Source organism: Erinaceus europaeus, chromosome 3 (genome assembly GCF_950295315.1).
Source record: "Erinaceus europaeus chromosome 3, mEriEur2.1, whole genome shotgun sequence".
In the NCBI taxonomy this organism is placed as follows: Eukaryota; Metazoa; Chordata; class Mammalia; order Eulipotyphla; family Erinaceidae; genus Erinaceus; species Erinaceus europaeus.
The window spans coordinates 91,320,095-91,338,824 of record NC_080164.1 but is presented as its reverse complement, the minus strand read 5'-3'; the positions used below and the strand labels follow the sequence as shown (position 1 = coordinate 91,338,824).

The window sequence follows — 18,730 nt, the reverse complement described above, 5'->3', positions numbered from 1 at the left end:
GTGAATTCAGAAAGCTGCAGGAGGAAGGAAGAAAGGATGACAAGAATGAGAAAAAGAAAAGAAAAAGAAAGATAGAAAAAAGAAAAAGATTAAAAAAAGATCAATTAATAAAAGAGCGATGAATGGAAAGAGGTTTTTATTTATTTATTTTTTATTATTTAATTAGTTATGCAGGGGGGTGGAGGGGGGAGTTGCCTGAGCAGAGGTAGCTGGTTGGCTACTTAGAAAGAAAAATGGCCAGAGGTTTCAGAAGGGAATAGACTTAGAATAAATGATACTCCCTGGTGGGACAGGAATCTTGGTAAAGAAAGAAGCTCAGCAGGGGAGCCTGCTAGGAGCTGGTCCCCAGGGATTGGTTATGGGGGAGGAGGGGGAGGAGGTGCGCTTTGGGAATAATAATTTCAAAGAAAAAAATTTTTTCCCTTTCTTTCTACTCTATTTTTTAACCCAAATTAAGTTATGGTCACCTCCTTGGTTTCACCACTAGGACCCCTTATTGACTGGCCTACTAAAGTCAGAAAATCCTACCGTTTCCAGAAGATGTGGTCAGCACTCAAGCCACTAGCAGCTTCTCATTCCACCATCATCCGGGAACCTCTTTATCTGGGGTTTTTAACTTAAGAACCCAGGTCCAAACAGGAGTTTTAGCTCAGAAACATCTTACAATGTACACAGAGGTTTTACAAAAATAATTTGTATTTATTTTCCCAGTGCCAGAATGCATACTTCAAATAGGCATACAGAACAACTGGAAGGATTTTCACACCAGTTCTCTTATCCATGACACAAAGATGGTTAGGATATGAGAAGTCAAATGGGAACAAGTGAAATTATCACTACCTAAGAAAATAGTTCATCAAATGTGTTGCTGTATCTTTGGAAAACTGCTAATATTATTCTTATCATCCACCACTCACTTGCAAGATATAGGGGTGAATCATTCTGAACCCCCATTGTCCTCTATTTTTTTTTTGCTCTGACAAAAAAGATGAATGGATCTAAGAGAATGACATTGAACCATGAATAAACTTAATCAGGTGGAGACTCCAGTTGCAACTACAGTCCTCATTATAATTTTCTTGTGAGAGAAAAATCATCAAATCCTCTCCACCTAGTATTGAGGTAAGATATGGCAGATGATTTTTAATAAAGGGGGGGTGAGGTTGCTGTTTTATAGCATAGTTTTCTCAAGGATACAATTGTACATCTTCCCAAAATAGATGTCAGTACATCCCACCCACAATCAAAACCCAATCTATTTTCACATCAAGGCATAGTGCCCCAACCAGTTTTTTTTGTTTTCTGTATACTTGATAAGAAATATTATCAGGAGCAATTTGCTTTCAAATAATAATTTTGACAATATACCTTCACTGATCTTGAGGGCACCCGCACTTCCTTGTTCTCTATCTAGGCAGTGGGAATATTCCCTTCAAACTGAGATAATGTTGAATGATTATATTTCATTGATTGGACACAGAAAAGAACATTGAAAGTAATCAAGACATGTTGGGAAAACAGTTATGGACCTAAAGTAGAAAAGAAAACCCACTGCTTCTTTGCTATGTAGACAACTCAGATTCAAATTTGTTCCGTACACCATTAAAGAAAACTTTAGTAGTGTTGTCTTTCATTCTCCTTAACTCTCTCTATATATTTGCATTACTATCTTTAAAAAAAAGGAGGAGGAAAAAGAAAACTAAAAGAAATAATAAAAAAATAAATCCCACAAAAATTTGAAAATGTGCTACTTTAGAGAAGTTGGTGGCAAGCTGAGTGGTAGTGCACCAGGTTAGTACACATAGTGTCAAGTGTAGAATCCCATTTCCAACCCCCAAATGGCCCACGCTTCACAAGCGGTGGAGCAGGTGTGCAGGTGTCTATCTTTCTCCCCCCCTCTTTATTTTACTCTCCTCTCTCAATTTATCCATGTCCTATCCAATAAAAAAAATGGAAAAGGATGGCCACTAGGAGCAGTGGATTTGTAGTGCAGGCACGGAACCCGAGCAATAACCCTGAAGGCAAAAAAAGAAAGAAAATGAAACAGAGAAGAAATTTTATGTATAACTGGCGATGTTTTTCACCATCATTTTCTTTTCAAATTTCTTGTTATTTGATGCTTAAAATATGTACAATAATAACAAAAATATATTAAGGAAATGCAGCCCAGCCCTTGAGGTGACACAATGATAGAGCACTGAATTTTCAGTCATGAAACTCTGAGCTCCAACCCCAGACTGACCATGTCAAAATTATATTTTGGCTCTCACCTTTTAAAAATATCAAAACGAACATAAACTGTAAGTAAACAAAAACTGAAGATTGAAATATATTTAACACAGATGTGGAGAAAGATTCTATAGTGACTATTATTAATGTTACATTGCAAATCATATATTAGTGACATAAAAATTAAATATACGCACATGCACATGTGTGTATGGTGTGTGTGTGCACATGTGTATATAATAAAAGCCATGGAGGATTTTTGAAAATGCTTGGATATTATTATCAAATATGTATTTTAACTTTGAAACAAATGAAATTGTATCTAATATGTATCTATATTTATAGTCTTTTAAATGAATCATATGATAACATCACAGAGTACAGCCAAGCCATAGGTTCCATTCTCTATCAAATGTAAATTTTCCTACCAACTAATGTATGTGATGAGCTCATGAAAATTTTGTAGCATCTGTTTCCAGATAGCTGAGAAAATAAATACAACTTCCTTCTTAGCTGTTGTAAAAACTATAGTCATGGTACTAAATTGCATATGCACAGTAATCTAAGCTCTATGGAAGATTGACAGAATTATAATAATAGTCCCATTTCTGAATAAATTTGATCTATATGATTCTAAATTTATCAATTGTCAAAAATCACCACTATCAAATTTGTGATTCTAAACCTTGCAGAAGTCTAAAGAAAAACTTTAAGAGCAGTCTTCCAGGATGTCAAGTAATCTAATTAACTCAGTGTGATTTTTACCATTCAACTCCCATTTTTCAATCCTTTTTAATTTTAAAAGTAATTAATTTTTTTTTCTCACTCAAAGACAAAAAGTCAATAGAACTAATCCTTATTCTGTAACACCAGAGTGGATAGTGTATTAAATTGCTCAAGATAGCATTAAAAAAAAGTATACATTTGGGGGTCGGGCTGTATTGCAGCGGGTTAAGCGCAGGTGGTGCAAAGCACAAGGACCGGCATAAGGATCCCGGTTAGAACCCCGGCTCCCCACCTGCAGGGGAGTCGCTTCACAGGCGGTGAAGCAGGTCTGCAGGTGTCTATCTTTCTCTCCTCCTCTCTGTCTTCCCCTCCTCTCTCCATTTCTCTCTGTCCTATCCAACAACAACAACAATAATAACTACAACAATAAAACAACAAGGGCAACAAAAGGGAATAAATAAATAAAATAAATATTAAAAAAAAGAGAAAAAAAATACAATTTTAAACATTAGTATATAAATGTCTTTTTTGAAATATATGAAAATGGAATTAATGTAAGAGTTTATAGTTGAACTAGGGTCTCCAGTACCAAAATTACTTCTTTGAAGTGATATTAAAAGGCTTACCTGTAATATATCTTTTTAAAATTTTTTTATTATATTTATTTTCCCTTTTGTTTCCCTTGTTGTTTTTATTGTTGCTGTTGTTACTGATGTCATCGTTGTTGGATAGGACAGAGAGAAACGGAGAGAGGAGGGGAAGACTGAGAGGGGGAGAGAAAGATAGACACCTGCAGACCTGCATCTGTGAAGCAACTCCCCTGCATGTGGGGAGCCGGGGGCTGGAACTGGGATCCATAAGCTGGTCCTTGTGCTTTGCGCCGCTTGTGCTTACCTGCTGTGCTACCGCCCAACTCCCACCTGTAACATATCTTACACTGTTGGTATGCATGAGACCCCTTCTGTTTCATTTGGTTTAAATCCCCCCTGCTTAACACTATTCTATTTACATAACCACTTCATTCTATTTACATAACCACTGTTAACAAGTTCCACCCTCCCTCCAGGGCATTTGTGGTTCAGTGATAGGATTCTCGCCTAATCTGTCCCCTCTTTGTCACACTCTGATTTTCACCAGTCACTTTTCTCTTCACCCTCTCTATGTCACATCCTGTTTCCACCTTACTTGGCAAGTATATATAAAGGCAGCATTGTGAGTTTTACAGTACTGTACCTTGAGTTTAGCTTAGCTCATCTTAGATTGTGCTGCGTCCTGCATGAATAAAGAGATACTGCCTACAGCTCAACCATGAGTCCCTGGTCGTCTGTTACCTGCCTGTGAAGCCAGCCTGGCAAAAACAACATAGCCCGGAGAAAACAACATTACACAGTATTTGAAACAAAGATTTCCTTAAGCACTCTATTTAAGGTAATATTGTGAATAAAGACATACATACGTTTTCTCTGACTTCAATTTTTGGCTTCAGACAATTTATACTCTATTCAGTTGTGTCACACAATGACATGTATTACACTTTTTAATTTTAATATGCATTTTTTCCATTCAAATAAAGAATAATTAAAATATCTTATTTCTGGCAGAGAATTAAAGGTTTTTCAGTTCATATTTCAATGAAGGTTATGAACAGTATGTAAGCCAACACTGAATAATCTAGCAAGAAGATCATTGGGAGATTGTAATAATGACTATTACCACTATAAATATGTCTACTTCAAATCACCTTTTTATTAAATCTGGAAGATTAGAGAAAGATTTCTCAGATCTTGAGCATACATTAATTTGCTTGCAGATTAATAAATCTACATGGTTTGAATTAAAAAAAATAATTGACACTAAGGGAATTTAATTCCACAAGCTATATTTTTTCAGCCATATATCTAACTTTAAAGTCTTACTTACATATAAAATTTATAACATCTTCTTATACTAACAGTAATGTTAACTGCTTAATTTTTTTAAATATATGGTATTTGCTTTATGTTAATGAGAAATGAGAGAGAAGAGAAGAGAGAAATATATGAGAGCACTGCTCAACTCTGGTTTATGGTGGTGAAAGAGACTGAATTTGGGACTTTAGAGCTTCTGGCATGGAACATTTTTATATATAACTATTATGTTAACTCCTCTATCCATCACTTGCTTAACGTATAGATAAGACTTCTGGAAATTTACCAGTCTAAGGATTCATTCATAACTCTAATTTACCTGCATTACCACTAAACCTTATATAAGAAATTAATAGATTTTAAAAAGCTTTTGCTGATATTTTCTACTTTTTATTTTACAAATAAATTTAATAAAAATGTCTTCCAGTAGTTTTCTTCTGGATTCTTTAGGTTTTTCTATGTATACTATCATATCATATGCAAATAGTGAGAGATTGACTTCTTCCCTTCCAATCTGTATTCCTTTGATTTCTTTCTCTTGCCTGATTGGTATGGCAAGAACTTCCAATACTGTGTTGAAGAGTAATGGTGACAGTGGACAGCCTTGTCTAGTCCCTGATCTGAGGGGGAATGCTTTCAGCTTCTGTCCATTGAGTATGATGTTGGCTGTAGTTTTGCTATATATGGATTCCACTATCTTGAGGAATTTCCCGTCTATTTCCAATTTTTGTAGAGTTTTGAACATGAATGGGTGTTGGATTTTGTCAAAGGCTTTCTCTGCATCTATTGAGATAATCATGTGGTTTTTGGCTTTGCTTTCATTGATGTGGTGAATGACATTGATTGACTTACGGATGTTGAACCAGCCTTGCATTCCTGGGATGAATCCCATTTGGTCATGATGAACAATCTTTTTGAGGCATTGCTGTATCTAGTTGGCCAAGATCTTGTTTAATATTTTTGGCATCTATGTTCATCACAGATATTGGTCTGTAGTTTTCCTTTTTTTGTTGTGTCTCTATCTGCTTTTGGTATCAGGTGATGTTGGCTTCATAGAAGGTGGAAGGGAATGTTCCTGTTTCTTCTATCTTATGGAAAAGCTTTAGAAGTAGGGTATTAACTGCTTCCTGAAGGAAGGTTTGGTAGCTTGTCTCTTAATTTTCATTTGTTTCCAGGAACATTTGAATTTCTTGCTTGAGTGTCTCTCAGACCCAGTGGTTCTTAAGCAGTATGTTTTTTAGTTTCCAAATTCTTTGTCCTTTAATAATTTTCTGTTTGTTATTAAATGTTAGCTTTACTCCACTGTGGTCTGAGAAGATACTTGGGATGATTTAGATGCTCTTAAATTTGCTGATGCTGTCTTTGTGGCCAAACATGTGGTCTATCCTTGAATATATGTTATGTGGATTTGAAAAGAATGTGTATTCTAGTTTTTTTGGGGTGAAGAACTCTGAAAATGTCCAAGAGGTCTAGTCTGTCCATCTCTTCATTTAATTCTCTTGTTTCTTTGTTGATTCTCTGCTTTGTTGACCTATATAAGTGTGAGAGTGAGGTGCTAAAGTCTCCCACTATTATTGTATTACTATTGATGTATTTTGAAGTTCTTTCAGTAGGTGTTTGATGTATTTAGATGGTCCCTCATTGAGTGCATAGATGTTAACAACTGTTAAATCTTCTTGGCTGATTGATCCTCTAATCATTATGCAATGACCTTGCCTATTTTTTATTACTTTATTTAATTTAAAATCTATTGTGTCAGAAATGAAAGTGGCTGTTCCTGTCCTTTTTTGCGGTTCATTAGCCTATATGATAGTTTTCCATCCTTTCGCTTTAAGTCTTTGTTATCTTGTTGGGTCAAGTGGGATTCTTTCAAGAGCATATGGTTGGGTTATGTTTTAGATCCATCCTCATACTCTATGCCTTTTGATGGGTGAGTTTAAGCCATTGATATTTAGTGATATTATGGATTTAATGTATTGTACTGCCATTGTTCAACAAATTTTTATTTGTTCTGATATGTTGCAGGTATTATAGTGATGTTATTAGTTATAAGAGGTCTTCTAGAACCTCTTTCAGGGCCAGTTTTGATGGTTGCTTTCTTTAACTGTGGTTTATCTAAGAAGGTTTTGATCCCTCCATCTAGTTTGAGTGAAAGTCTAGCAGGATATATTATCCATGGTTGAAACCTTTATTCATTCAGGGCTCAATAGATTTCTTGCCATTCTCTTCTGGCTTTTAGAGTTTTAGTGGAGAAATCTGTTGATAGTCTTATGGGTTTTCCATGTATATGACTTTTTGTTTTTCTCTTCAGCCTTTAGGATCCTTTCTTTATCCTTACTTCTTTTTATTGTAACTATGATGTGTTTTGTTTTCTTCAGGTCTGTGTAGATTCTGTTTGGGACTCTCTGAGACTCTTGAATCTTAATGTCCTTTCTGTTATTCAGGTCTGGGAAGTTTTTTTCTATAATTTCCTCTAGAATGTTTCCTTCCCTTTCCTCTCTTTCTTCCTCTGGAAGGCAAATTATATCAATGTTACTTCTTTTGAGATCATCCCATATGTCTCTGCTGTTGTTTTCAGTTTTTCTCTATCTCTTTTTGAGCTCTTTAACCTCTTCCTTAGTTTTCTCTAGCTCATCCTCTGTCTGACTAATCTCTTTTCTGCTTCTGCTAGTCTGCTTTCCCTTCCCTCAGCTGCTTACTTCAGTTCAGCTATTTCAGCTTTCAGTTCTCTAATTGCCTCAAAGTAGTTAGTATTTTCCTTAAGGGTCTCATCTGTTGTTTCCCTAATACTGCTAGCCCTTTCCTCCAAAGTAGTTTTCATTTCTTTTTAAATAATTTTATTATTGTTTGCCTACTTTTTTTTATCTATGGTTACTTCTGGCTGATTTTTACTTTCTCCTGGGCTCTTGTCTTCATTCATTGTAGTAGCAGTTTTATTTGCTCTTGATATAGCCATTTTTTTGATTAATGTGTTTCTTATTTTTATGTTCTGTTGTTCCTCAGTTGTTATATTTTGTGTACAAGCCACACTATACTAAATACCTTTATGACAAATGCAATCACCACCCTCAGAAATTACAATAGTAACTGAAGCAAGGATTGAAGCAGTTTAACCAACAGCAGTTAGCCCCACAATGTCTCCTGTTCAAGAAAAGATAGCAACCAAATCCAAATAAAAAAGAAAGAGAAAGGAAAAAAAGGGATAGCAGGAATAGACAATTATGCAAATCTGATGTCCACTGTAAATTTTAGGGATATCAAGAGGAGAAAGGGAAGTATAGAAGAGAGACACACAGAATCCAGTCTGAGTCAGATTTATTCCCTGAAATAATTCACAAACAAGTATCAGTGAATTCAGAAAGCAGAGGGAGGAGGAAGGAAAAAAGGAAGATGGGGGAAAAAAGAGAGAAAAGAAGAAAACAGTTAAAAAAAAAAAGAGCAGCAGTGAAAAGGAGAGTTGTGGTTTTTATTTGTTTGTTTGTTTGTTTTTAATTAGCTTGGAGGAGGGAAAAGGGGGAGAGGTGATAGAGAAGGTATGAAGAGTGAGACAAGTTCCTCTCACAATTGGGTAAGACATCCAGTCACCTAGCAATGGAAAGTATACTAAGAGTTAATTTTGGTCAGTTGGGCCTAAGTCCCTTACTCAGAGAAAAAAAAAAATAGACAAGGTATTAGAAAGGAGCAGGAATGGAATGGCATCCCTGGTGAGCCAGGAATCTTGGTAAAGAAAGAAAATCAGCAGGGAGCTTGCTAGCAGAGGCTCCCTAGCCCTGGGGTCTGGTTATGGGGGGAGGGAGGGACAGAAATAATTTAAAAATTTCCTTTTCTTTTGCTCTATTTTGTAACCCAAATTGAGCTATAGTCACCTGCTTGGTGTCACGGTTAGAACGCCTCCTTCTTTGTCCCACTGAAGGCCGGGATCCTAAGGCTTTAAGCAGTTGTCAGAGCTCATGCCAGCAGCTGCTTTCCAGTTGCCATCTTGCCTCTGCCCCCCCCCCCCAAAGTTTCTTCCCACTGTTCAAATAAAGCACATTCCCAGAGAGTAACTTGGAGGTTTACAAGGAACTAGATGAGGCCAGTTGGGTCCCTAATCAGTTTATCGAGTAAGAGCTTTTTTTAAAAATAACTTCCTGGAAGTTATTAGGCAATACAGCAAAGTGTCAGGCTACAAAATCAATGCACAAAAATCAGGGCATTTCTCTATGCAAACACTAAAACTGAAGAAGAAGAAATCCAAAAATCACTCCCATTCACTGTTGCAGCAAAATCATTAAAATACCTAGGAGTATACTATAAAAGGAAAGGTCTCACCTGAGTAATGAAGCTGAAGGGTTGTCATTCCACATGTGAAGTCTCTAGACACACTGAGGTGAAGCATGTAGAGGTAGCAATCATTGCATTGGTTAGGTTGTGATTGACGGATGCAATATTATTTGATATGGATTGGGAGAGGCATACGGGAAAGTGGGCCCTATCCAAGGGTTCCAGGACTGGGGGAAGTAGGGGATCTATAGTGGAGATGTGAGGTTCCTGCTGTCTTAGGGTTCAAAAAGACAATCGATAGTTAAAGTTATCATCACATTATTTGGGAATTGGGTTAACTTTGAAAAGTCCTTTATTAGGGTTTGCTGTACAGTACCCAGTATCTTGTATATAGCTGTGCTATTGGTTGCTTCTGATCTACTTGGTCTAGGCTTTTGAGAGAGTCCGCATATCAAATACACAGCCTATATATTAAAAAGATTCAGTTTGTGTTTTGAAAAACTTTGAGACATACAATTGATTTTCCCCCTCTCCTATTAATTAACTAGTGATTTATATGTCTACATTTTACTAGGAGTGTACATAAATACCATTCCCACCACCAAAAGACTGTGACCCATCCCTCCCACCCACTCCCACCCCCCACTGGCCCAGGAAGCTGCATGTATACCCCTCACCACAGGGTTTTTACTTTGGTGCCCTACTTACAATTTGGTCAGGTAATGCTTTTAGTTTCCCTTTCAGATCTTCTTAGTCAACTTCTGTTGATGAGTGGGATCATCCCATACTCATCTTTATCTTTCTGACTTAGCTCACTTTACATAATTCCTTCTAGCTCTGTCCAAGATGGGTCAGAGAAGGTGGGTTCATTGTTCTTGATAGCTGCATAGTATTCCATTGTGTATATATACCACAACTTTCTCAGCCACTCATCTGTTTTATAGTACACTCTATTTTCATCTCAGGTGGTTCACTTTCTAACAAAGTCCCAAATTCTGTGAGAGAGAGCATATGTTCACACGTATCCATAAACTACTTTGAAATATATACTTGAAAGCAGAAGTACACTAGAGTTTGCAGTGAGTACCCCCTCAACACTTCCTCTCCACTATTCCAAGCTTTGGGTCCATGATTGCTCAATAATTTGTTTGGCTTTGTATGTTAACTCTCTTTTCAGTCACCAGGTTCCAGATGTCATCAGGATGCCAGCCAGGCTTCCCTGGATTTAAGACCCCACCAATGTGTCCTGGAGCTCAGCTTCCCCAGAGACACACCCTACTCGGGAAAGAGAGAGGCAGACTGGGAGTATGGAGCGACCAGTCAACGCCCACATTCAGCGGGGAAGCAATTACAGAAGCCAGACCTTCTACCTTCTGCAACCCTCAATGACCCTGGGTCCATGCTCCCAGAGGGATAGAGAATGGGAAAGCTATCAGGGGAGGGGGTGGGATATGGAGATTAGGTTGTGGGAATTGTGTGGAGTTGTACCCCTCCTACCCTATGGTTTTGTTAATTAATCCTTTCTTAAATAAAAAAAAATTTAAAAATAAAAAAAAAAAAATACCTAGGAGTAAAGCTGACCAAAGAAGTGAAAGACTTGTATACTGAAAACTATGAGTCACTATTCAAGGAAATAGAAACTGATACCAAGAAGTGGAAAGACATCCCATGCTCACGGATTGGAAGAATAAATATCATCAAAATGAATATTCTCCGCAGAGCAATATACAAATTTAACGCGATACCCATCAAAGTTCCACCAAACTTCTTTAGGGGATTAGAACAAAAGTTATAATCATTTAACTGGAACCAGAAAGCACCTAGAATTGCCAAAACCATCTTGAGGAAAAGAACCAGAAATGGAGGTATCACACTCTTAGAACTCAAACTATATTATAAGGCCATCATGATCAAAACAGCCTGGTACTGGAAAAAAAATTGGCACACACACAGTGGAACAGAATTGAAAGCCCAGACCTCAACCTCCACACCTATGAACATCTAATCTTTGATAAAGGGGCCCAAAGTATTAAATGGAAGAAGGAGGCTCACTTCAATAAATGGTGCTGGAAAACTGGGCTGTATCATGCAGAAGAATGAAATTGAATCACCCTATCTCACCAGAAACAAAATAAACTCCAAATGTATCAAGGACCTGGATTTAAGACCTGAAACTATCAAATACATAGAGGAAAACATTGGTAAAACAGTTTCCCACCTAAACCTCAAGGGCATCTTTGATGAAATAAACCCAATTGCAAGAAAGACTAAAGCAGAAACAAACAAATGGGACTACATCAAGTTGAAAAGCTTCTGTACAGCCAAAGAAACTATCACATAATCAGAGAGACCCCTCACAGAATGGTAGAAGATCTTCACATGCCATACATCAGACAAGAGGCTAATCACCAAAATATACAAAGAGCTCAGCAAACTTAGCAATAAAAAAGCAAATGACCCCATCCAAAAATGGGCAGAGGATATGAACAAGACACTCACTTCAGAGGAGATCCAAAAGGCTAACAAACATATGAAAAACTGCACTAGGTCACTGATTGTCAGAGAAATGCAAATAAAGACAACATTGAGATACCACCTCATGCCTGTGAGAATGGCATACATCAAAATGGACAGCAGCAGCAAATGCTGGAGAGGATGTGGGGACAGAGGAACCCTTTTGCATTACTGGTGGGAATGTAAATTGGTCCAGCCTCTATGGAGAGCAGTCTGGATAACTCTTTCAAGGCCTTCAATATAGACCTTCCATATGACCCAGTAATTCATCTCCTGGAGATATACCCCAAGGATTCCATAATGCCCAACCAAAAATATATGTGTATACCTATGTTCATAGCAGCACAATTCGTAATAGCTAAAACCTGGAAGCAACCCAGGTGCCTAACAACAGATGAGTGGCTGCAAAAGCTGTGGTACATATACACAATTGAATACTATGCAGCAATGAAGAACAATGAACCTCCCTTATCTGACCCATAATAGAAGGAATTATGTTAAGTGAGCTAAGTCAGAAAGATAAAGATGAATATGGGATGATCCCACTCATCAACAGAAGCTGAGAAAGAAGAATGGAAAGGGAAACTAAAAGCAGGATCTGATTAAATCAAAAATAGGGCACCAAAGTGAAAACCCTGTGGTGAGGGGGAGGGTAGACACTGGCTTCCCGGGGCAGTGGGGGAATGCGGTTGGGGGTGGGTGTGTGGGATAGGATGCAGTCTTTTGGTGGTGTGAATGTACAAAAAAAAGTCTTCCAAGTTTGTATATATTATTTCCCCTTCTTACATCTTAGATGGAACTTGAAGCAATCATATTAATTGAGATCAGTCAGATTGAAAAAGATAAAGATCAAGTGATTTCACACATAGGTAGAACTTAAGAAAAGAAAAGAAAGAAAAGGGAAAGGATAGGCTGAAACAGACTAGTTGTGGTGTAATGTAGCACATGGTTGGACCAATTGTGCCATGCTAGTCAAGAATTAAATTGATGGTGGGAATGGTCTCTTTATAACATTCTTTTATGATAAGATAAAAACTCTAAACCAATTGAGTATAAATTGACATCAACATTATAAAAGTCACATACATCTAGCTTATAGCTAACATCTATAGCAGTAAAAGGTTGGATTTTTTCTGTCATAAGAAAAAAGACAAGCCTGCTCATTCTTACTGTCCCTACTGAATCTTGTATTTGAAGTCCTAGCCATTAGAAACCAAGCAAGCAAATGAATTATATTGAAAACAATGTGAAAAGGAAAGCATAAACAAGCTTGCTTTTAGATAATCTAATTTTATATACAGAAAAATATTAAGATTCCAACTAATATCTGTTAAAACTAATAAACAAATTCAGTAAATTTTCAGGAGCACCAATCAACATAAATGCATTGTATATTTATAAATCAATGACAAAAGATCGGAAAAATAAGGGAAATAATCCCACTCACAACAAATTCAAAAAATAAAATATGCACGATTCAGGAAGTGACCAATCTGTGTTGCGAAATTACAAGAAACAAGAGAAAGAAATTGAAAAGGACTCAAAAATAGAAAGATATTTCTCAGTTATGGATTGCAGGTATTAATACTGTTAAGATATTCATTGTCGTATGCTTTACATTGGTTTGTTCTAGCCCTCCCCCGCCAAGAGAATTAGATCAGTCCAGTTAATTTCGTGGGCCCGCTTGGCCCCGCCCAAAAGAACCCCGAGAGAGGGTTCCTGAGTTAGAGAGTTGCAGAGTTCTAGAGTTCCAGAGTTCGAGTTAGAGAGTGCTTGCGCCACCGCAAAGAGACAGCAGAGTTTTGTTTGGTGATTAGTTTGTCTTAGTTTATGAATCGTTTTTCCTAAATAAAGAAATACAGCTTTCCTGCCCAGCTGTTGTCTCCACGTCTCTGTTACCCACCCGTGAAGCTAGTCCGGCCGGCAAGAGCCTACAAATTTTAACGACAATTCATACAACAAAAAATGTCCTACAGAGTCAGTGCTACTTCTATCAAAATTCTGATGCTGTTGTTCACGTAAACAGAAAAACAGAGGAGATTCTGAAAGATGGTGGAATGGGAAACTGCTAGTGGCTTGAGCTCTGACAATATCTACTGGAAATGGTAGGATTTTTGCCTTTAGCAGGACAACAATAAGGGGTCCTAGTGGTGACACCAAGGAAGTGACTATAACTCAATTTGGATTAGAAAATAGAGTAAAAAGAAAGGAAAAAAATGTTTTAATTATTATTCCCTAAGTGCACCCCTGACCCCCTCCCCTCCAAAAACCAGTCCCTGAGGGCTAGAGATCTGCTTATAGCAGGCTCCCCTGCTGATCTTCTTTCCTTACCAAGATTCCTGTCCCACCAGATGGTGCCATGCATTCTAATTCTATTCCTTTCTGAAACCCCTGGCCTTTTCTCTTTCTAAGTGGCCAATTCCAGCTACGAATATTCCACCAAGCAGAGCCTTACTGAGACAGGGAAAGACCGCCAGAGGTTTTTTTAGCTTTATTTTCTCAACAATCAGCTGCCTCTGCTTAGGGTGCCTGAAGCAATCTGGAGCCATCCAAGCTGAAGACAGGACAGGTTTTTTACTCTGTTCTATTTTATTATCAATACTAGATAAATACGTATCCCTTTCCCTCTCTCCTTCAGATTGACCAGAATTAACTCTTAGTGTATTTTCCATTGCTAGGGTACTGAGTGTCTTATCCACTGCTAAAGTAACTTGTTTCACTCTTCCTACCTTCCCTACCCACTCTCCCCCCTGTCTAGCTAATTAAATAATAAATAAATAAACAAATAAATAACTCTTTCCTTTCACTGCTCTCTTATTACTATTCTTTTTCTTATCTTTTTCTTTCTCTCTCTTCCTCTTTTTTTTGTTCTTTTTCTCATTCTTGTCATCCTTTCTTCCTCCTTTGGCTTTCTGAATTCACTGATACATGTTTGGGAATTATTTTGGAGAAGAAATCTGACTCAGAGTGAGCTCTCTCTACGTGTATCTCTGATCTACTTCCCTTTCTTCTCTACCCCTAGAATACACAGTGGATAGTATATTTGCATAACTGTCTATTCTTGCTATTCTTTCAGCTGCCTCTGCTCAGGAGGCTTGAGGCAATATGGGACAGGTTTGTTACCCTGCTCTATTTTATTATTAATATAATATAAAGTTGTATCTCTTCTTTAGGTTGAGCAGAATTAACTCTTAGGGTATTTTCCATTGCTAGGGGACTGGGCATCTTATCCATTGTGAGAGGAACTTATTTCTCTAATCCTACCTTCTCTAACCACTCTCCTGTTCTCCCTCCTCCTAGCTAATAAAAAAAAGAAATAAAATTAAAAAATTAATTAATCAATTAAAAAAACTTCCCTTTCACTGCTCTTTTATTACAGCTCTTTTTCTTATCTTTTTTCTTTTCTCTCTCTTGTTTCTCTTTTTTATCTTGTCTTCCTTTCTTCCTTCCTTCTTCTTTGGCTTTCTGAATTCAATGATATTCATTTGTGAATTATTTTGGGGAAGAAATCTGACTCAGTGGATTCTCTATGTGTGTATCTCTACTTTACTTCCCTCTCTCCTCTTGATACCCCTAGAATATACAGTGGATAGTAGATTTGCATAATTATCTATTCTTGCTATCCCTTTTTTTCCTTTCTCTTTCTTCTTCACTTGGACTTGGTTGCTATTTTTCATGGACTGGAGACATTGTTTAGCTAACTGGTAGTGATTAAACTACTTCAATCCTTGCTTCAGTTGCTATTGTAATTTCTGAGGTTGGTGATTGGATTTGTCATAAAGGTATTTAGTACAGTGCTGCTTGTACTCAAAACACAAAAACTGAGGAACAACAGAAAATAACAATAAGAAACACATAAATAAAAATGGGTAGATCAAGAACAAATAAAATTGCTACTACAATGAATGAAGACAAGAGCTCAGAAGAAACTGTTACTCAACCAGAAGTAACCATAGATAAGAAAAGTATGCAAGCAATAATAAACTTATTAATCACAGAAATGAAAACAACATTGGAGGAAAGGAATGACAGTATTACGGAAACAACAGTTGAGACCACTAAGGAAAATACTAATTATCTTGAGGCAATTAGAGAAATGAAAGCTGAAATAGCTGAACTGAGGAAAGAAGCTGAGGGAAGGGAAAGCAGACTAACAGAAGCAGAAAATAGATTTAGTCAGACAGAGGATGAGTTAGAGAAAACTAAGAAAGAGGTGAAAGGGCTCAAAAAGTGATTGACAAACATTGAAAACAACAACAAAGACATATGGGATGATCTCAAAGGAAGTAACATTCATATAATTGGCCTTCCAGAGGAAGAAAGAGAGAAAGGGGAAGGAAACATTCTAGAGGAAATTATAGAAGAAAACTTCCCAGACCTGAATAACAGAAAGGACATTAAGATTCAAGAGGCCCGGGGCCAGAGAGAGGCCTTGTAGCCACAGCCGCTGAGGCTCGGTGGACTTCGAGTAGGGGCTCCACCCCGGGTGGGAGCCTGGGGGTCCGTGTTCTCCGAGCTGCACCCCCCCCTCCCAGCGCCCCAGCCAATGGGGTGACCAGAAAGAAGTTGATGCCCAGATGCAAGAGTTATGAAACAGCCAATTTGCCATAAAGTATAATGCAGCTGTGGCTTTTCTACCAGTCTAGGACAAAATTTTATGTATTTTTCCCAGAAGACAATTCCACAAGGCTAACTCAGCATGCAAAGAAAACATGGTGTTTTGAAGTATGATTAAACTCCTGATGCTGCTTCAGAGGCTAAGAACATTAATGGATAGATCTAGCATTCACATGGTCTTCTGAAAAAGCCATGGGTAGCTGTTGTAGCTGTCCAGATAAAGACACTGTCCCAGATAACCATCGGAACAAGTTTAAGGTCATTAATGTGGATGATGATGGGAATGAGTTAGGTTCTGGAATAATGGAACTTACAGATACAGAACTGATTCTATATACTCACAAACATGACTCAGTAAAATGGCACTGCCTCTGTCTGCGACGGTATGGCTATGATTCAAATCTCTTCTCGTTTGAAAGTGGTCGAAGGTGTCAAACTGGACAAGGAATCTTTGCTTTTAAGTGTGCCCATGCAGAAGAATTGTTTAACATGTTGCAAGAGATTATGCAGAATAATAGTATAAATGTGGTGGAATAGCCAGTGGTAGAAAGGAATAACCATCAGACAGAATTGGAAGTCCCCAGAAACCTCGAACACCTACAACTCCAGGGTTTGTTGCACAGAACTTACCTAATGAATACCCCCGATATCCCTCATTTGGAGATGCTTTGTCACACCCTTCCAGTAGACACCCTTCTGTGGGAAGTGTGTGGCTGCCTTCAGTAGGGGAAGAGTCTACACATCCTTTGCTTGTGGGTGAGGAACAAGTACATATTTACGTCAACACTACAAGTGTGTAAGAAGAGCGGAAAAGCTGCACAAGTGTGCATGTCCTATTGGAGGCAAGGATTTCTAATGCTGAGAGCAACACACCAAAAGAAGAGCCTAGTAGTATTGAAGACAGGGACGCCCAGATTCTTCTTGAACCCAAAGGAGTCAAATTTGTCTTAGGACCAACCCCTTTCAAAAGCAGTTAGTGGCAAAAGAGAAACTGGAACAACTTGGAAAAGATCCAGTGAGCGGAAGTGGTGCAAATAACACAGAATGGGACACTGGATATGACAGTGATGAGTGGAGAGATGCACCCTCTGTTACCAAACTGGTGTATAAAAATATCAATGGGCTATCTATCTCTAGCGCCTCAGGGGTCAGGAGAGGTCGTCTGACATCCACTAGTACCTCAGATACCCAGAATATCAACAACTCAGCTTAGAGAAGAACTGCATTATTAAACTATGAAAACTTACCATCTCTGCCTCCTGTTTGGGAAGCTCACAAACTAAGTAAGGACGAAGATGACAACTTAGGACCAAAGACCCCATCTCTGAATGGCTACCATAACAACCTAGACCCGATGCATAATTATGTAAATACAGAGAATGTAACAGTGCCGGCAAGTGCTCACAAAATAGAATATTCAAGGCGTTGGGACTGCACACCCACCGTCTTTAACTTTGATATCAGATGCCCAAGTTTAGAACACAGGCAGCTCAATTACATACAGGTTGACTTGGAAGTCGGCAGCGATTCCGACAACCCTCAGACTCCAAAAACACCAACCACTCCCCTTCCACAAACCCCTACCAGACGCACAGAGCTGTATGCTGTGATAGACATCGAGAGAACTGCTGCTATGTCCAATTTGCAGAAAGCACTGCCTCGAGATGATGGTACATCTAGAAAAACTAGACATAACAGTACTGATCTGCCCATGTGAGCCTGGGAAACATTGCATTGTGTGCACCTTTGTGAAGTTTTTAAAAATGAAGATGCAAGTGTTTCATTTTCATTTCCAAACACTAACTCCTTTTATATAGACTGATAAAAAATGTGTTTTTTTCCCCCAGACTATTTATTTCATGTGCTTCTTTAAAGAGAATTAATGTAGAGCAGGTACTCATTACAGAACACTAATTTCATTGTATTCTAATCATTGTACAGCAGCATTCCCATTTTCACAGCGCCTATTTAAAATTAAAGTGAATGACATGCTGAGTTGAAGTGAATACATGCTGGTTGATTTTGATCAATATTCTGGACTTTTGCGTATGACTTCATTCTAAGGTCACAGTTGGCATATAAAACATTCTGTAAGGCCTCCTGGTAAAAATGTGCGTTGCTAACAGCTAACTCTAAGCCTGGAAAGTAAACTTTGTAGATTCACTATTCATGGTATATGGCCTCCAGCATGTAACACAAGGAATCCTTTATTCCATTAATTACAGGCTTTTTGACTTGAGCCAAACCATATTTAAAGTAAATAGAAGTACCACTCCTGACATACTAGACAATATCTTTGCCTTCAGTAGTCCTATAAAATCTTATATCCATGAATATAGTTTGCTGTTGGTGGGTTGAAAGGCAGGAAGGAGACAGATTTTCTGCTTTCTCATCTCATGATGTCATTTGAAAGGCATGCCTAGAGAATAGTAATCAGAATTATAGCAGGCTCAAGAAACCAGTCTCAGGTCACT

The 18,730-nt window shown here is 37.9% G+C and overlaps 1 pseudogene; it reads left to right on the top strand.

Annotated features, from left to right (window-relative positions):
• Nucleotides 1-16,080: 16,080 nt before the first annotated feature.
• Nucleotides 16,081-18,079, top strand: LOC103116552 (fibroblast growth factor receptor substrate 2-like; annotated as a pseudogene).
• The last annotated feature ends 651 nt before the right edge of the window (nucleotides 18,080-18,730 follow it).